General features: G+C 34.1%; 1 protein-coding gene across 3 annotated transcripts in view; it reads left to right on the top strand.

The window, feature by feature from the left end:
• The window catches only part of LOC129754924 (diacylglycerol kinase eta-like), a 453,200-nt gene that overhangs the window by 198,002 nt on the left and 233,988 nt on the right, over positions 1-21,210 (top strand). The window contains exon 1 of one of the 3 annotated variants that reach the window (XM_055751193.1): positions 2,895-4,454. The exons of the other annotated variants lie outside the window; for them this stretch is intronic. The gene's annotated coding sequence lies outside the window, so the exon portion shown is untranslated. Of the gene's footprint in view, positions 1-2,894; positions 4,455-21,210 lie in introns of those variants that run through there. 3 annotated transcript variants of the gene reach the window in all.

Below are 21,210 nucleotides of genomic sequence, written 5' to 3'. Positions count from 1 at the left end.
AATTTTGTAAGTTTTGTCATTTTTTCCATTTTTGTTTTTGTCATTTTAATCAAATTTGCCCATTTTGTCATAACAATCTTTTTTGCAAATTTAGTCAAATTTAATTTTTTAGAAAACTTTTGTCACTTGACATAACTAACGAAATTTGTCAGATTTACAAAAAATGGCCAAATTAGCATAATTTACAAAAGTTTCAAAATTGCAGCTGGTTTTGCATTGGATTAAGTGAAATGCAAACATAATTTTACTCAATTATTACACCTATATCGATATCCTCGCTTCAATCACTCCGGAGGTTATCAGATCAATTGTTGAATTATTTAAAACACATGTTTGGGCATTTTGGGAAAAATAAATGATAATTTCAAATCCTTCGATCTTTTCAAAGATGGTTAATCGACACTAGAGTGCCTAAATCAGCCATCTAATGAAAATCTTATAAGTTGCAAGCTTAAATAAATCCTAGGCCTAACACAAAGTCCAGTGCCAAATTTGGGGATTTTCCCACGGAAATAGAGGGCACAATGAGCCTTAAATTTGTATGGAATTATGAGAAATTGGGAGAAGAACATGAAAACCAAGTTATGCACCAATTTCTGAGGTCCCTATCGGCTGATTTTTTTTTAATAATAGTCATTCACAAAACTTTCATTATGACAAATAGTTTATCTCAAGATCCCATTTCGACAATGGTTTAGTTAAAAAGGTTTTTGAGTTCCAAAAATTAGCTTCTGATAGGTCAAATACAAAAAATACCTGAATGATCGTTAATCGACGCTAATTTTGAACGTTATAGCTGTGTTATGATAACACTAATCGAAACGCGTTCTTCACATGAAATATTGTCATAATCAAAGCTTTAAAATACTCAAATTAAAAGAAAAATTGGTTGATAAAGACCTAAATTATTGACGAAAAACGGTTTTTTTTTATCATGCCGAACAAAATCTACATAATTCCATACAAACTTCAGGTGCGTTGCGCATCCCCTTTCCTTAGAATAATCTAACCCAAATTTTGCATGAGACCTTGTACATATTTAAATTTATTTAATTTTGTAATTCAGTTCAAAGTCTCTTTTGTGAGATGTTATGTGAACACGGGGTTCGATTTGGATTTTCTAGTGACTTTCTTTGAAGTGGAAATTTCAATAAGGGCAGTTTTATATTAAAATAATTTAATTAATTTTATTAATTAATTTTCTATGAAAATCTTAAGATTTTTTTAATAAAAAAGTTTACCATGTTCAAAGATTTTTTGAATCTCATTACATTTATTTCATGGAACTTATTTTGTTTGAACATAATGCTAGGAAGAAATAGAAGCTACTAGCGGTGTTTTTCATTCTAACATAGATATATGAAGCACTTGATCTTTTGCAAGATTTTTATTCAAATCACAGATAACAACCTGCTTTATGATTCACAAATATTCTTTTACAAAATCGATGAGGATTTCATTTGTTTGATAGTTTGTTAATTCTTAAATCAAGCGTTTTTAAGCACTGTTTTATATGTTTTATTAGAAATGTTTAAAAACAACTGAGTTAATACAAAAAAAAAATAGTTTCTTTAAAAACTTGATAATAGAATTCGTTTATTGAAGCACATTGTTGTGTTGAACTTGTATTGAAGGAATACTATCATAGTGTTGAAGTAAAAAGTCTTGAACGTTTTCGAAAAAAAAAAAAAATTCGTGACGTCGCAACGCATTCTTTACCCGGGTGCAACTCACAATCTGCTAAACCGATTTTCAATCTAAAAATTGCATTAAATTCCACTCAAAAAGTTTGAAGAGACCTCAAATTTTCGACAATATGTATAATTTCAGTAAATCATAAATTTAAAAACAGTAGAATTTAAAAATAGATACCTTTATTACCGATTCTAGAGCTTAAACCTGCAGTGACTGTTATTTATCTTATATCATGCTTAAAAGATGGCTTTTCTACCATCGTTTTGCAATAATTTTTTTTGACATAGCTAGATTTTTGACAAAGTTATGATATAAATAAAGAATATTTGCAAAAATCAATTTAATTACAAACTAAATTTTTAAATTTCAACGTTAACATACTCAATTCTAAAAACAGGTAGCTGAAAATCTTTTAATGGAAAATGACACTCAAGGAATAACCTTTCTAACGCTGTGTAATTTATTTTTGGATAATGAAAAATGAAAATCGGTTCTCCAGTTGAGGGGTGCTTGGAATGGGTCAATTACTTTATTTATTAACTTGTAAACGTTTTAAGAGGCACTGTAAATTTTTTGTTCTGTCAATTGCGACAAAGACCTTGCTATAAAATGGGAAATGTGCTTCATCGATATTCAAAATATATTTTTAAAAGTTCTGCCATTATTGATGAATTTTCACAATTTGACTTTTTTTTTGTACGGGATTCTCATCCTCTGATATGATTCATCCCAAATTCACAATTTGACGTGGTTAATTTTTTTTTATGTTTATACCATAATTTTAATAATATTTTATAATTCTGTCAACCCTGTCCACCGCCAAGTAACAAAGGGCGCGCTTTTCCAGGAGCGCACTCAAATCTCGCCGAAAGAGCATGAGAGGAAAATCCCTTCGTATGTCGGAGAGTACTCGAGCGAAAATTTCCCGGGAGTATGGGTCGTTGTCGGCTTCTTCTGTCATGTTTTCCTTTTTTTATTGGCTCGATCGGGAAAAAGGGAGAGGAAACTGCTGCCGGGAGAACTCGCGGTTCCAAACCGACTTCTGGGGCCATAAAGGTGAATAACAAATGACAAATCTGGGGAGCGCGGAAAGAGACTGAGGCTGTTGGGTGGGAGTAAGTCGGTTGGAGTAGGATCTTGGCATTTTTGCGGGCCCGCATCAAAACCCATCCACGTACCTTGTCCGGGAGTCAGTCAGTATTCGGTAGGAAACGGCATCAGGCCAGAATCAGCCAGTAGCTGGTGGCCACACGCGAACGAAAGAACGGTGAGCACACTTTCGGATCAGCTCTCCTGAAAGGCGGTGGGTTCTTTCTAGACACCGGAAGGCGCGCGGAAAAAAGGTCCAAGGCGTCGCGCGCGTTTTCTTCTTTGGGTTTATTCGGTGGAGTTTTTCTAGAGTTTTGGGTGTTTCAATCTGCTGAGTGTCGTGCTAAGACGGGGGATTACAACTGTGGACCCTAGGATTAATAATCACCTCCTCGTTTGTGAATAGTTCGTAGTTCGTAGTAAATAGTATCAGTCTATCTGTATCAGAATTGTTGTGGTTTACAGATTAGCTGTTGGTGAAGTTTTCTATTGAAACAGTTGGCTTTTGGAAAGTTTGTGAGATCGTTAATGGTTAAACCAAATCGTTTGTTAAATCTACTACAATCATCTTTATCGAAGCCTATCACTTTCGTCTGGAATGAAAGAGTGTAAAAATAGAAACCTTGAGGAAGTAGCCATAAGTAGTAATAAGAGTAAAGTTTATTGTTAAAGTTTGTTCCCCCCACCAGAAAATCCATTAAGGGTCTGGCAATCCGAGAACGAGCGAAAGCTGCGGCAAGATAATCTAAAAAGAAGCAATACCTATTAAGTGTCTACACGAGTGTTCTTCACACACATCTCCAGTGTATTAACTCCTAGTGAAACCATTTTTCTGCCTTCTTCTTCCACTTCGAACGAGTGACTTCCGGTGTAGTCCGGCCAATCAGGGGAAAGCTCGTTCGGAGAAAATCTGTTATCTACACCACTGAGCACGTGCTACGTTAAGGATCCTTCCGGTAGTTTCGCACATTTACTCACCACAACGGCACCAAAATAAAAGTAGCTGAGGAGGGATATAACCTTTAGGATAAGAGAAAAAATAAACTCAACAGCACCCCGAATCTACACTCCAATTCGCATTAGCAGGGCGATGCTAGATTATCGGTAGAACAAATACGCACCCATTAGTTCGTTAATGGTTGTTTTAGTGCCGACTCAGATTTATCAATCGAGCGGCGGAAATCGAAAGCAGATAACAGCGGTAAAAAAATAAGAACAAACACAATAAAATTCCGGGCAAATCGAATCAAGCGGAAAATCGACCAGTCGGTGTCCGTTGAAGGAAAGTGTCTATCAAAAGAAGAAAAGAAAAGCTCACGATAAGTGAGGTGAGGCGCGGAAGCCAAGAGGTGAGAAACAAAACAAAACTAAGGAATACAATCAACCGAGAAAATCTTTTCGGAACCGATTGAAAACAAATAAACAACTCACCTTCCAAATTTTGTGGACCGACGGTGACCCAAAAGAAGGGGGTTTAGTGAGTGTGCGAGAAATTTAAGGGGGACTAAACCATCTCATCAACACCCGAAACGGGGACGGACAAGTGAGCAGCAGCATATCATCATATGTGAAAAGTGTACGGAATACTTCAGAGACCGGTCCAGGGGAAAAAAATCAATTTTTTGCTGAAATGAAAATGGAGAGGCCCACTCATCAGTCCCGCACCAAAGGTGGGTACCTTCGAAAGAAAAAAAAACTTCCAACCATTCCCGACGGATTTATGATTGTTTAAGCGTTTGTTTGGTGTTGATTTTTTTCTTAATTTTCCCCGGACCATTTTTCCAACAACCGTAGATCAGAGCGCCACGCGCGTTTGTTGTTTTGTATTCTAGCGATGTATAAACGGCGGCGTAGCGCGGATAACAAAAGCCGCCGACGGATTTATGAGGCAGGCGGCTTTTGATCCAAATGATGATTCCGGGGTCGCGAAATATATGTGTGTACGCAGGTTTCGCCTTTCCCATGGAAAGCGTGAAAAGAATTATTATGAAAAGATTCGCGTGGATTACATTCACTTTGAATGAGGAAACAATTTCAAATGAGATCGCGCAACAATGTGGTTTAATATTAACATTCCACACGCCCTTCTGATATGAATCTGCTGCTTTTTGGGTGACGAGATAACACCACACATTCATTGTTCAAGGTATTAGAGATGATATCACAGTTTATTCGCGGTTTGTAATGGGGAAATTTATGGGTCGAGGTTTAACAAGGGAGTTTTCTGCTAGATAAAATTTCTAGAATAGAGCCAAATTTACTGTCCAACAATTTTAATAATTTTACTTAGAACCAAAATTTGCAACTTTCAAATAGCACTAGAAGTTTATTTTAGTTTGAAAATGAGTTAGGAGGAACATGAAACATCAAACTTTTACTATGGTTCTGAATATTCTTGAATATAAGTTTACTCGTGTTACCAAAAATCACATATATAATGACTTTAACAAGAGCATTCAAAGTTCACAACTAGTTGGGTAAATACAGTGACCGAAACAAGACTAGTACCACTATGTGTTTCGCATGTTAAAATATGAATGATTGAAAATCATAAAAATTTTCTTCTACAATTTATTTTGAATTGCTTTACACTAGAAAGACTGCACTCGTCAAAATAATTGGTTTGACACTGTTCAATATTTTTTAAATACTTCGTTTTCAAAATTCGCAAAAATTTGTGGATTTGTTGTGAAAAAGTTCTCGGATTGACCGATGTGTGGAACTTCAAGCACTTGACTCCCAATATCATTGGTCTGTTTTGTTGCTCAACTTTAATTAAACTTTCTGTCAAAATTTGGCGAAATTTCTTAGAATTTTGTGAAAATTATGTTAGATTTAATTCATGCCCTTCGAGTCATTTGAGTTATTTCACATTATAAATATCTTTTATACAAAACTAGTATGAGTAAAATAGTTATGAATTTTGTATTCATTTGTTCATATTTGAAGACATTTTTTTTCTGTAGAGGAGAGCCCACTGCGACCAGTAGTTGATTTATTGTGGTGTTTACCCCGCGTTACTAAATGCTGTCTGGTTCACCTGCACTATTGATTGGAGTGACAGTTGATTGCTGACTAAGCATTTAATCCCAATCGGGTATGATATCAAAGATGTATGATATAACCTTCTTAGGGCTGATATGCAACCATATGTCTTGTGCGCTTATTAACTTTGCCCCAAGTACACGCTCTCTCCTATTTAGGAGGGCGCAGCAGTTGCATAGAAGATGCTCTGCAGTTTCTTTGTCGAACCCGCAGAACCGACAGTCATCGTTTTGAATTATGTTTATCCTTTTGAGATGCTGTTTTGTTGGACAATGTCCGGTCAAGAGACCTGTGTAAGTACTTAATTCGGGCTTACTTAAGTTCAACATGTTTTTTGAGAGCCGTGCGCTTGGTTCAATGAATCTTTTTGCCTGAGTTGCTCCCTCCGCGGTTTTCCAGTTGGAAACAATAGTGGTGCTTTCCCAGTTCTTGAGCTCCATAGTCAAGGCACTTCTCGATACTCCGCAGAAAGGTTCAGGTCCAATCAACAGTCCCTGAGATCCTTCCCTAGCTAGTTGGTCTGCTTCTTCGTTCCCTAGGATACCGCAGTGGCCTGGTACCCAGAATAAAGATACTCTGTTCCTTATGGCCAGGTTTCTTAGTGCAACTATACACTCCCAAACTAGTTTGGAGTAACATGTGAACGTACTTAGTGCTCGGAGAGCAGCCTGGCTGTCAGAGAACATGCAGATACTTGTGTACCTGTATCCCCTTTTCAAACAGGCTAAAGTGCATTCTAGAATTGCTTGAATTTCAGCTTGGAATACTGTTGGCCAGTTTCCCATAGGAATTGAGATCCTGAGTCTAGGTCCAAAAACCCCTGCCCCAGTTCTTTTATCCATTTTGACCCATCAGTGAAGAATAGGATCGATCTGGGAGGAACCGCAGGTCCACCTGACTCCCACACGTCCCTATCATTGATAGTTACATTGTATGGTATGTCTAGGTTTAAAATGGGCTCCATCCAGTCATCATTTTTCACAATAAGTGAGTTTAATTTAAATTTCTTTAGGATTTTAAGGTGTCCTGTAAGATCTCCTTCATAGAGAGTTTTGTGTTTGGAGAGTCTCAAGGCTCCGCCTCTAACTCAATGAATTGATGTAGAGGCAGAATATTTAGTAGTGCATTTAGAGCCTCATTCGGTGTGCTTCGCTTTGCGCCAGTTATAGCTAGCGTTGCTAGTCTTTGGAGCTTCGCTAGTTTTTTCTCGACCGTAATTTGCATAGTTTTGGTCCACCATACTAAGGAGGCATAAGAGATTTTGGGTCTTATAATAGCTGCGAATATCCAGTAGATAATTTTCGGCCCATTTTTTCCCTACTCCTTTGAGGCAGACCCATAGAGCTGTTGTAGCCTTAGCGATTACATGCTCTATCTGTGGGTTCCATGATAGCTTTGAGTCTAGTACTATGCCTAGATATTTCACTTGTGATTCGAGGTTTAACACTTCCCCATCTAATGTTAGAGGTTTTAGTGTAATTTTTCGTTTCCTAGTGAAGGCTATCACAGTAGTTTTGGAAGGGTTTATGTTTAGTCCCTCTTCCCTGCACCAAAATAGTGCGTAGTTGAGTGCAGTTTGCATTCTATTAGACAACATTTTCTCATGTTTTCCCCGAACTATAATAACTACGTCGTCTGCAAAGCCAATAACTTCAAATCCCATGGATACAAGTTTGTTTAGGAGGTCGTCCACTATCAAGGACCACAACAACGGTGATAGAACCCCGCCTTGGGGACATCCCTTCGTTGGTGTGGCTTTGATTGTAAGTCCTCCCAAGCTTGCATAAATGGTTCTGTTTATTAGCATCGCACTAGTCCAGTTAACAATTGCCGAGTTGCACCCTCGTCTTTTCATAGCTGTTTCGATTGAAGTGTGAGATGCGTTGTCGAATGCCTCTTCAATGTCTAAAAAAGAAGCGAATGCTATTTCTTTTGCCTCTAGAGTCTTTTCTAGTTTTTGTGTAAGGGTATGTAAGGCCGTAACCGTGGACATATCTTTTTTGTAAGCGAACTGGAAGTTGTTTAGCTTACTTAAGCTAAGATACTGCGATTTAATGTGCTCGTCAAGTATCTTCTCCATTTTTTTCAAAATAATGGACGTTAGACTAATAGGTCTGAATGCCTTAGGTTGTGTTTTATCTTTTTTCCCTGGTTTCGAGATAAAGATCACGCGCACCTTCTTCCACTGAGTTGAAATATGACAGAGAGTCATACTGGCGACGAACATCTCTACCAAGGCAGGTGTTACCATTTGTTTAGCTTGCTGTATTTGAATTGGTAAAATTCCATCTTCACCAGCTGCTTTGAATGGTTCGAAAGTACTTATTGCCCAGTCAACCATTGAAGGTGTAAAGATTGTGCGTGATTTGCGAAGTGCTTCATCACGTCTGACATTTCGAGTGAGTCTTTCAATCGGAGTGTCATTAATCTCTATTCCTTCAATGGATTCTGGGAAATGCGTACTTAGTAGTAATTGAAGCGTTTCATTTGGGTTTGTAGTGAACTCCCCGTTCTTTTTCTTCAATTGACCCAGTCCATTTGAATGTTCTTTTGATAGAACTTTCTGGAGTCTGGCAGCTTCGGGTGTAGTTTGCACGGTTTCACACATGTGCTTCCAACTACTCCTCTTAGCTTTTCTAATGTTTTTAGGCCGGAACAAATTTCAAATCCTTCTTTTGTCACCTGGAGTTGGAACATCGCGAAGGGGGGGGGACAATAAAAAATAATGCGAAAAACAAATAAATTGGAATAAATTGCACGAAAGCTTGTATGCAACCAACTTGCATACTATATTATAGCATAAAACTTATAAATCATGTATTTTTTATATCGTAAAATTCAATTAAATCGAGAATACAAAATGTGAATTCATTTCCATCTTCCAAAATTTGGTTCTTAGTCTTGTAATCTTTCGGATATTTGAATTTTTATTCTGAAATTTACCTAAATTATATCAAACTTTATTTATTCCCCCCTTCGGGATTTTGGAAATTTCGAAGGGGGGGGTGACAAAAGAAGAAATTGATATTTGTTCCAGCCTTATTTTAGCTTATATAAACAATTTTGCTTTTTAAAATCAGTTCCTCATTTGAAACAACCATTTATGTGGTATGATTTAACCTTCCAAAGTCGTTCGGGTCAATATGACCCGAAGCGCACATTCAAATCATCATAACTCTTCGAGAAAAAAATCGCAAAAATTTGATTTTAAAAACCTCCCTGGGGAATCACGAAATACACAATCTGTAGTACCAGGCAACTTCCTGTGACCACCGGAAGTGCTCCCTCAAAAAAATCCGTAATTAGGCTGTTCGGGTCTATATGACCCGAGAGTTTGCGTAAGTTCTCCTGGCCGCAAATATTGACCGATTTCGATAAATTTTAATTCATTTTTTTTTCTTTTTGATAGGAGTTTAACCCGTTAAGATCATTCTTCCTCGAATTTTAATTCATTGTATAGATAATTTATTCTTGTTTCTCAATACCGAAAAAATAAGTCGAAATATTTTATGAGATCATCAGTAGCTGGTTCCGAATGAAAAAGTCCCGAAAAAGAGCTCTTTTTAGAATGCTTATAACTTGTGACAGGTTCCAAATATTGCGTTGATTTTATAAAATTTCGAATTGTCAAGAATAAATCTATCCATGGATGTATAAGTTTTTGGTGGTCCAAAGGAAGTTTTGGCAGCTATCCCAGAACTTCCGGTAGAAAAAATTCTAACTTCAAAAAAGTCACCCAATTTTGGCTTTGCATTGCTGTATCTCGCTTACCAATAGACCGATTCTCTGAATTCAAATTTTAGTTTTTTTTCGTTAACTTCATTATTATTTTCGTACTCAAATTGGTCACTTTTTATATACCTAAAGATTCATTAGAATCTCCTCTTTCGAGGGACATACTTTTTGTGTGGTGTTTTGAAAATGTGTAACAACGTTTTTCGAGCTTACTGAAAGCTGTCAGATTTCAACCAGTTTGGCCCACATTTTCAGCAGGTAGGTGTACAAATCTCGCACCCCTCCCACACTCCCACCCCAATATTTGCGACCAGGAGAAAGTACGTAAACTACAGGTCAAATTTATCTATAAAAGATTGGTACGGAAATTTTGCGAACGGCTTTGGAAGGTTAATGTAGGGTAGGTGTTCCTTATCTGGCATGTGTACCTTATGTTAACATACCGTTCGATTTTGACTGTTTTTGACGTTATTTTTCACTCTTCACAATTATAAAAAAATGACAATGTAACGGATCACGTGAACTTTCATTTTACAAACAAATTAGTTTTCTAACTCACAGGATTTTTCGTAAAATGCGGGTTGTTTCAAAATATGTCCAAATTGAATGGAATTGTAAGCCAATTTCTTAAAAAACACCTGTTTCGAAATGGAAGATTAAAGCTGAATTTGTCAACCGATTTTTTTTTTAAATTTTTTGTAGGGTTGTTTTTTATCATGATTTAAGTAATAAGTATGTTTAAACCATGTTTTTTTCGTGTAAAAACTAGAAAAAGCGTATATCTACATTTAGGAACACTATTTTCAATGTGTTCCTAATTATTGACATAGTCAAAGTTTTCCAAACTATATAAAAGTCATGGAATGTATTTGAAATAAATTTAATTGATTGAATTGTGTTTTAACTTAATTTTCAACGATCTGTTCAAATAAACTGTTTTGAGCTAATAAAACATGATTTTTTTACTTCAGTTTATCTCAAAGCTAAAAATGTTGAAAAAATATTTTCGCCAGGTTGTAAAGAACGCACCCTTCACGACAGAGAAGGAAGCTATCAAGTTACAGAGAGCTTCTCAACGAGAACAGATTCGAAAGGAAAAAACAAAAAAAAATCTCAATAAAATACGTTGTATATTGTCATCTGGGGCATCATGCAAAACTTTTCAACTTCAATGGCTTCTAAAAACCTAATGTCGTCAGATAATTCTACCGTTTGTACATTAAAACTTTTAAGATTAATGGAACATCGAATTAACGTAGTCAGAAAAATAATTGGTTCCACCAGTTATTTTTAAATTTACAAAACATGCAATTTTCACCCTACTGAAAAAAGGGGTATGTAAAAACCTTTGTTTTTAATGAAAAAATAAAAAACAAAGTTTGAATAGTTATAGTCTTTCACATATTTGTGATGTCATTACGCATAAAGCACGATTTGCAGTTATTTTTGATTTTGTTAGAATTAAAGTTTATATTTTTTCTGTCAAAATTTTTTTTAAAATGAAAGCATAAGGGTGCTTTATACATTTATAGATAAATAATACTACAAAAAAATTTACATCATGTTCTAGCATATGGAAACAAGATTCAAACTGTGAATTATTGATTTGCATGTCGATGCATTTTAGCCCAGACTGGTAACGGAATTTTCAAAATATTTATTTTTTAAAATTAAATGATTGTCCGAAAAATATTTATACACCAACAGTGTATAAAGTTTGAATTTTAATGAGCTAAATATCCACTTTTTTGTTAAAAATTGGCGTAAAGGAATATTGTGTAGGATTTAAATAGTCCTTAGAAAGGACTCCTTACTTTTTTATTCATACTCTAAAAACGTTGTAAAATTATAAAAAGGTGAGTTTTAAGATTTTTCTCATAAAAGAATTTAAAAAAAAACAGACCCATATGCAAAATCAGTGTAATATTGGGTACGCGGATATATTTTTCCTCTTATATTAACATAAGGACCACCCATATGTTAACATTAGGAACAATTAGTGCCAAATTAGGAACATCGACACACTTTATAAAACATGATATTTCTCGTAAATTAAAGCTTGAAATGATTATTTCAAACCATAACAGAGTTCAGAAAAAATTTGGAACTTAGATACCAAAAAATTGTAAATCTAAGAATTTAAGATTCGGCATACTAATATCAAAGCTTAAAACCTCTGACATAATATAGCGAAATTAGGCTCACTTACCCTATGTGTATTTATTAAACAAAAATTAACGCATTTTTAACTAGCGAACAATGTTTTAGTATATTGAGCAAAACTAAATTTACTCGTTATTTCGTTAAATGCTCGGAAGTATTTTTTTTGAGTTATCTTCTTCTTGATGGTAGCAAAAATCTTACTTCATATTTGAACAACCTGAAGGAAGGTAATTTGACAATCTTAGAACAATAAAATGTCAGTAGATGACAAAATCAAAATTCTAATACATCTTTTAATTGATGCTATCTTCGTTCTAATCTTAGATATATGTCTTTGGAAAACAATAATTTTTACAGGAAAACTATTTTTTAATATTAAGTACGGTTGAAAAGTATCAGAAAAAAAAGTATTTTGACAGAAATACTTTTAATTTTTCCATTTTGTCCCAAAAATTTGGTGTTGATTTTTTATGACGACTTTGCTTTTAAAGCAAATAGGGTCATTTATAAATTATTTTCATGAATAAGAGTCAGATATTAATCAAAAATAAAAAAAAAATCAATGAAATTATAGAGTTATTGCAATTTTGACAACCATGGTTAGTGAACTTGCCTTTTGGCCCGGTTTTACTCAGGGCCCGCGTATTTGAACAAAAATTTAAACTTAGTCCAGTCCGGATATGTTTGGTTCGGTTAGGTGCAGGAAATTTTCTGGGTACCTTTGCCTTGACACATAAAGTTTTAAGGCGTTTAAAAAACAAACACAAACACATACAGAATCTCAATGAAACTTGATGTTTCCTCGAAGAGATTCCTTTTTTTTCTTAACTCTAAGCGTACATCTTTCGTGAATATGATGGCTAGCATCTTACAAATGCTAAAACCACCAACCCACAGAAAGTGTACTATGTATGCCGTGACCGGGATTCGATCTCATACCCACTGGCTTAGAAGACTTGAAGGCTATCTTCTACGCCACGGGCTGCGGCAAATTGATTTGATTTTTCGTCCGTTTTTAAAGGTTTTTAATATGCATTTAAATATTGCAAATGTTTTTAAAGGATCTAGGTTTATTGACGCGTTTTGAATATTGATTCGAGTTCACAATTCTTCATTCACCCAAACACGAATGTAAAAATTTAATTCGGAATTCAAATTGAAACTTCATGTACAGATTTGGGAAAGAGATTTCATTGGTTCATGTTGCTTTTGTAGCTTAAAATGCCAATTTTGCTAAGGTTTGTTCTTACAGGAGCCTTAAAATTTTAAAAAGTATTTGACACTGTTTTGCAAACAGTAAAAAAAAGGGTTCTTCTCTTTGACATTTTTATTCGGTGGGAAAACCTAGCAGTTTTGAAACCAAACTTTGTGTAAAAAAACATTAATTTTAGTACAGCGTAGCAAAAACGATTTCATTTAGTTTTCCATTCAATTTCATGTTGAAATTTTTAGGAGATCGCAAAAGCTCACGAAAATGAAACTTAAACTTTGACTTGTACCAGTTAAATTCTGAAATATGTTTCTAGGATTTTTGTTTTTCTTTCTTTAGTCATTCGATGTTTTTTTAAGTATCTTTTGCATACATGCTTCTTTTTAAATAAAATATATAGAAGCTGCTTAAAAATTAAAGTAGTCCTATGAAAAAATAAATGAACGGAAAAAATATTTCTTGTTGTACCAAATGTTCGTTGATTATGGCATAAAAAACAGCAATCATGAAAATGAATCAACTAGTTTATAACAATTTGTTTTTTTAAGTTCGATTTAAACTTTTTAATGAATTAATAAAATACAATACATATAACCTTGAAATATAAATATCAACTTTAAGAGAAAGTTCACTCGTGTTGGGAAGTGGTAGAAATTTTGACACTTGTAGCACATTTTGAAAATTTACCGTGTAAAAATGTTTTCAAGATCTTTGGTCGTTGTATTTTTTACAGCACTGTTTCTATTTCAGCCGTATGTGATAGAAATATTTCTAATTTTGCATCATAGCATGCGAAAATAGAACTCGTGTTGTATAAAAAATTGAAAGCCACAGATCTTGAAGAAGTTTTTGCATGGTGTCAAAATTTCTACCACTTTTTCCCAACACGAGTGAACTTGCTCTAAGTGATGCAATCCAAGAATGCTAAGAACGGACCTTTCCTTAACAAGATTTTTGAAAATGATAGAAACAAATTTAAATTTTTTAACATTTTGCCGAAAATCGAAAATGTTGATGTTGAGCTTTGTATCTTACAACTTTTCACCTCTCGTTTTTTACCAAATTCTCATTTTCTCAGAATCTTATCATTGTTATTTTTTTAAGGTTCAGCTGTCATTGGAAAGACTGCTCATCAATAATATTTGTATATTAATGCATTTTAAAGTGAAATGAAATGGTTGGTAATAATAACGAGATTAAATTTTGCGCTGCCAGAAGACACCTCTTGAATCATCAGAACTTCACTCTCACCCTCAGTTCTGGAACACTTAATGGCATCGATTTTCATCGCACTTATAGTCTTTTTGCTCTCGTCAGCGGCGATCCATTCTGCTTTGTGGGGTGACCGCCGCTGTTTATTTTCTTAATATCTTACTTTGCACATGACGGGACCACCGCGACCTATCTTTCTGCTGCCAGTTCCACGTGTATTTACAGAAACGAACCACCATCATCATCTTCAGCGTCATCATCTTACACACCGTCATCGACATAAAAATCAATATACTCGTACCTTTCTTCCGACCAAACAGCTTACACAGGCAATCTTCGGACTGGCAGCATCATTTTCGGTTTTTGGTGGACACAAATTTTTGGTGAGACTGTCTGAAAACATTGCCCATGGGTATGAGCTCTCTGGAGCCACTTCTAACAGAAACGACAGTTTAAAGGTCGTTGGACAAGCTTCTGACAAAACTTATATGAAAGTTTTTTTAAGTTTAAGCAACAATCTTAATCAATTGGACAGAAAAGGCTGTTGAAATTTTTAAGTGATAGGTACTCAACGATTATATTTAAGTTTCCGAAAGCTTTACTGTAGAAATGCTTCGAAGATCTAATAAATCGTTCCATTAAGCCGCAACATCAATCCTTCGCCATTCAGCTGGGAACGGAAAAGTCAGTGGAGAAAAACCCGATTTTCATCGATTGTGTTTGCCAAAGTTGTGTGTTTTGCTGCCTGTTTTCCCAAGCTAAGTTAAACATTTTCCCATCAAAACCATCCCAAGTTCGACGTGGCAATCCGGAATTTTTTTTCCGAGAAATAGGGTAAACCGGGGATGGGGTGACACGACTGCTCAAACTAGAGGAAGTTAATCAAACTGTGCCTTTCCGATTGTGAATCTCACCGGAAAGGAATCGACCGACTTTCGATCACTTGCCGAAACGAGCGATTGTCATCTGTTTTCGTCTCGATTGATTGGTCGGAAGCTGGCGGCAAGGGAGCTCCTGGTTTTGCTGAAGCTGTTTGACTTTAAATTAGCTTATTAAATTCGACAGCTTCATTCTGGAGAAACACGACGGTAAATGGTCAATCACAGGGTAAGAATTTCAGGAGATTACGGAATACATTTTTGTCGTCAGCTTATCAATCAACTTTCTCGACTGAATGGATAATTTATTATTTATCTTGTTTTTGTCAATTAGTACTTTTGAGAGCATCTGATGGAGTTACGCGTTTCAAAATAAATACACTTCCCAAAGTGATGAAAAGCACAAAACAGAACACAGGGAACAGATCATTGTTATCTTTAAAAAGAAATAACTAAAATTAAAGTTTTTTTTTATATCTGAGCTGCGATTGTGCTCATTAAACGAATCTGTTGATTCAGTTTGAAGTCCCACAAACCGAATATGGATAATATAATTGACTTCATTAAGCAACTTTGCACGGACTGTTTATCATGCCAGGGGGACTTGGAGCAGTTCAAAGTTCAAAGGAAAAATTAGCGGACGCAAAAATAACAGCTAGCTAATGGTTAAAACAAAACCGAAAGAAGGGAGCCTAAAACAGAACAGAACTCGCTTCTTGAGGTTTGAAAAAAAAAATTAGTTCCAAGAAAGTGCGTCCCGTTGATAATGCTATTTGGAGAATTTAGCGGACGTTGGATTTCACTTTTTGGCTCTTGTCAAAATCAGATCAAAATCTCTCGGTTGGAAATATTCATTAGCGGATGAATCAAGGGAAGAGTTAAAATTTCGTCCAACGAGCACAGGGTGCTGTATTTATAAATTGAGTTCATCAGTAAATAATTCAAAGGTTGTATTTCGTCCAAAAATTCTCGTGTATGTATATCTCAATGCGTAAAATGTACTCATTGTGTGTTAGTCAAAATTTTCGGCCTTCGATCCTCAAGAACTTTTTTTGTTTCAAGTCTAATGGTGTTACAATCTTCGAGTGAAATATTTGTCTCAACTTAGGCTTTAATGAAATTGGACATAAAAAACAATCGTCCAGTGAAGAAAAAAGTAATTAATGAAAAACCAGTAGTTTTTGTTCCTCCCGAGCATAATACATTAAAATCCTATTTACGTTTGAGACTCAAGCAACCCCTCTGCATAGTCAGATCTTTCTGAAATTTGGCATATGACCTTCTGGTAAGCTTATAAATAATTTTGACTTGAAGCGAGTGAAATTTATCATGTTAAATTCTTCCTATACTATGATGAGTATACTGCGGTTCGTTAAATTATTGAAAAAAAGGCAAAAAAAATACTTTAATGGTAAAGTAACCGTGAGAGCAAGTTCTCTGGTGTTGGGGAAAAAAGGTATAAATATCGACACTTGTAGCACATTTTGAAAATTTTACCATGTAAAATTTTTTAAAGATCTTTGGTCGTTGTTTTTCTTACAGCACTATTTCTATTTCAGCCGTATGTGATAGAAATCGAGCTATTTTTGCATCACAGCATGCAAAAATACAACACTTGTTGTAAAAAAAAAATGAAAGCCGAACTGAATTGAGGATCATAAAAATGTTTTTGCATGGTGAAGTTTCCAATATGTGCCACAAGTGTCAAAATTTCTACCACTTTTTCCCAACACCACTGAACTTGCTCTAGCATCTTTAATTTTCAACCGATTTTTATAGCTTACCACTTGAATTTTTTGTTTTGAATTCACATTTAAGTCCAAAAGAAAATCAAATTTTCCAATGTTACCATTGAGTCTAAAACTTTCGCTTGAACAATATTTTCTCTAAAAAAAATGCGTTTTTATATTTTTTTCTATCATAAATTCACTAAAATCAACAATACTGTTGATGGTGCTCAAAAATGGTGTTTTGATAATAAAAAGCAAATTTGTTAACCTTTAATATGCAAAAAAGAGATTTCAAATAACTATTATATAATTCGAGATGATGTAATCTAAGAACAAGTACTTTTTTATTTTTCCAAAATTTCATATTTGAGGCATATCTTAAAAACTGTTCTACTGAGATGTTTTAGAATTTCATTTTCGACTTCAGCGCTCGATTTCACATTAAAAATAAAAGTTGGTCAATAAAGTTCACGATTTTTTTTAAATTTGGTAAACTAGTGTATTTGGTTAGTCAGATAAAACTAAAAGTAAGACAAAACAGGATAAAACAAAAAGTAATGCACACAATGTTTGTATTTTATAGAATTGCACTCCAAAAATTCTTACTTTTTTTAAGTTTCATGTTAAAACATTTCAAATTTATTAGACTCAGTTGAATTGGGATATTTTTTTTAATATCTCAAATCCGCAGCACACTGCCGGGTACAAACAGAACATTGCTTGACTAATTTGCTCATATAAAGTGTGAAGAATAAAATTTTGAAGTCAATATTTTTTGAACGATTTATTTCTCTGACTCTTTCCGCTTTAATTCAAGGAAAAAGTGAATAGATAGATACATGAAATTAAAATTCAACATTTCAAAACTAAGAATTGAGAATTTCAAATAAAAGTTTGACAGCTATTCAAACTCGATTCAGCATTGAGAATGAATGAAAATTTCAAATTATCGCAGGCTGCATACTCGTATTCAATATCTAAATTTACCTTTACTTCCCAATGCAGATTTTTTTTTTAAAATTAAATTGTATGTATTGAAAAAGTTTTGAGTCTATGAACCCATTTAAAATTTCGTGTTATGCCTGCAACCGAGATTAACCAAAAGCACATAAATTTTGAACAAAGTTTGAGTAGCTGATATATTTTTATTTTCATTTTTGATTAATAGTTATTCGCCGTTGATTTATTTTTATTATTTTGGTTTCAAAACTTTAAAAGTATCCTTGAACTGATCTTGACAGTTAAAACTGACTGTTTTTTTTTTTCTAAATTCTTTGTCACGAATTTTAAATGTAGGCTACCAAATCATGTTATTACAGATTTATACTAGCCAAACCATATTTTCCAGTTATCTAAGCATTAGCTAGCATTGATGAATAATCTACAATGTATTGAACTTCATTGAAGACTCGTTTGCATGAAAGTGTTTTGAAAGTTCTTAATTTGAAATGACTTATGAAGCCAGTTGTCAGCAGCAAAATTTTGAAAATTAATACCTTCTGCTACATAAATTTCAATTGAATTGGATTTTTGAAAGGTTTAGCTTAAACTGAGGAAATGTCATAAAAATGCTTGATAATTTAAAGAAAATTTATTTCCTTTCACTATGTTATTTAAAAAGCTTTTTTTGCCGAAGAAGTTATAAATATTCCGCTTATGTTAATATGTTTAAACCATTCAGTCTAACATAAAAATACAAGAATTTGTTCAGAACGTATCAGGGCCGGACAAATCCAGGCAATTTTATATAAAAACCTGGCAAAATCCGGACATTTGATTTCAAAATTGACGAACAAAAATTCGGGAAATACCCGGAATTTTTGTCAAAATTTGAATTTACTCTACAAAATTTAGAGTGTCGATCCGGCAAATTCTCGGGAATTCAGATTTTACTCCCGGGAATTACCGACACATAGTAGTTTTGTAAGGCCTGATTTTTCAGTATTGTAATTGAAAATGTTTAGAGAATTATTAGAAAATGAATAAAACATTAAATTAAGAAATTTGGACAACGAAGAAGTATCTATTTATATATATAAAAATGAATGTTTGTCTGTCTGTCTGTTCCCTATAGACTCGGAAACTACTGAACCGATCATCGTCAAAACTGGCATCTGAGGGTTTTTGAGGCCGGGGATGGTTTCTGTAATAGTCAAAACCCCATCCGACTTAAGGAAGGGGGGGCTTCCATACAAAATTTGTAGTTTTTCGAAACAAATTAAAGTCATGACATCCATTTTCTTGAGATTTTTTTTTCCTTTGGGGGGTTTGTTTTTCGTCTCCAAGGTCGAGGCGTCGCAAAAGGAAAGTAACCCAGGCATAGCATACTGATCAGTAGGAATATTTTGGCGCGTATTTCTCAACCGAGCATATTTTCTTTGAGGGGTTTGTTTTTCGTCTCCATGGGCGAGCAAACGTCGTCGCAAGAGGATAGTAACCAAAGCACACTGTTCATTGATTGCTGAAAAATTTAACAATAAGGCGCCTGTTTCTCAAGCACGTGGGGGCGATATGCAACCTAGATGTGTTTTTTTCTTGCTCATTTGATTTGTACACAGCACGTGGTAATAAATGACGCCTAGATGTGACACGGATTGGTATTTTATCAATCGAATCAAAACCAATTGAAACATTTGCAAAAATACTTCCATATTTAGTTCGTGTTAATGTAGGAAGCATTTGACTTTTCATTCAAGGAACATTAGAACATGTTCAAACGTTCAACTTTTTCTGTTGAAAAAAAAAAATTAAAAACATGTTTTCTTCTAGAAATTGTAACTTCGGCCCAAATACACAACTGAAACGAATTTAGAAATGAAAATGGAGCTTTATATTTTAAATAATTCTGAAAAACCCATCGTACTTTTTCCTTACATACCAATTCAAGTACGTACTTAACATGAAAAGTGTTTTTGTGTTACATGGCTGCATAAAAGAGACTTTTGATCCGCTTCGTTTTTAAAAAGCGAGACTTTAGAACTGATATTCAACTGGACGCAACATTTTAAACTGTTAAAAACAATATTCCCTCCTGTCAACTTACACGGCGGGGCAATGGCAAACGTCGAACTTTTAAGAAATTCATCTTCAAAATGATTCAATATGTTGGAAAGAAGGGGTATTCCGAATGTTGAAAATGAAGCGGATATTGAAAATTTTTAAATGTCTTTGTAAATGAAGGGTATTCCCTTTGAACAGCATTCGTTAAAAGTGGAGTAACAAACATAAATTTATACTGCAGGAATACTGCAGATATATCAGTGGAACTTGATAGAACAAAAAACAGGAAAACGTATTAAATCAATTTGAAAGCCATTACTCTGACGCATCTGTAAATAAGCTTTGTCTTGACACTTGCCCCAAAATCCGGGACAAATGTAAACTAAGAAATTTGTTTTTGACAACATTTTTGAATATTTGACTTTCAAAGAGAAAATGAAAAAAAAAATGCTGAGAACTTATTTAGTGGTACAACTCATATTTTTTAAAATATTTATATTTTTTGTATTTTTAATTTAAAAAAAAAGAAATTTGCACTGTATTTAATACATAACTATAATTTAATATATTTTCCATTACCATGATAAGTGCTGTTTGGGAAAACTTCAAGCTATAATGTCTCATGTCCACAAGTTTGGAATATGGCGAAACATTTTTTTAACATTATTTTGGCGCAAAAAGGATAGAAATTCAAACTGCTTCGTAGGCGAGGATGGTGAAAAAAGCTGTTTGAAAATGGTTAATAAAAATCCTTTTCATCATTTTTTTTTTTAATTTCTATAGCTTATTTTTTCAACTCCAAAAAATATCCCATCTAAAGCTTATCAGGAGCTGGAAGTGATCATAACACAGAATATTAGGAATATACTTAAAAAACTGTCTCGATTCACGCTATTCATCGGTTTTAAAAATTCTATCTCCATAAAGTACAATTTGAAATAAATTCCAATATGCGAATATTTTTCTTTAAATTAGTAATTTATGTAAACTCGAGCCGGTTAAATTTGCCTTCCTTTTTCGAGCAGTGGGAGAAAAATTGGAAAAGATGGGGAGCTCCCATGTAAATTTAATACAAAGAGCTTTTCAAAGAAGGGACCATATTTAAAAAGGTTTTTTTGGGTACAGAGTACAAATTTCAGATCTTGAAAAACGAGTTTAGAGATCAAGTTTCAGTAAATAATATATACCATCTTTGAATTGCAATTCAGAATTACAGCTGCAGCTCTGATTTCAAAGTTGTTGGTTCTGAAATATGATAGGGTAATGATTTAAAAAAAATGCTCTCTAAAATCTAAAGTTGAATAAATTTTTACAAATTACATTTTTTTCGGAAGGTGTAGCAAAGCACAACGGGTCAGCTAGTTTTAAATAAAATTTATACTCACCATGCCAATTGTATAATTTAAAACTAAATGATAATATTTTACAGGTTGAAAATGTGCCAGTTTCTTGA

The sequence above is a fragment of the Uranotaenia lowii genome, chromosome 3 (assembly GCF_029784155.1).
Source record: "Uranotaenia lowii strain MFRU-FL chromosome 3, ASM2978415v1, whole genome shotgun sequence".
Lineage (NCBI taxonomy): Eukaryota > Metazoa > Arthropoda > Insecta > Diptera > Culicidae > Uranotaenia > Uranotaenia lowii.
The sequence above is the reverse complement of the archived record's forward strand: the minus strand, read 5'-3'. Positions and strand labels throughout refer to the sequence as shown.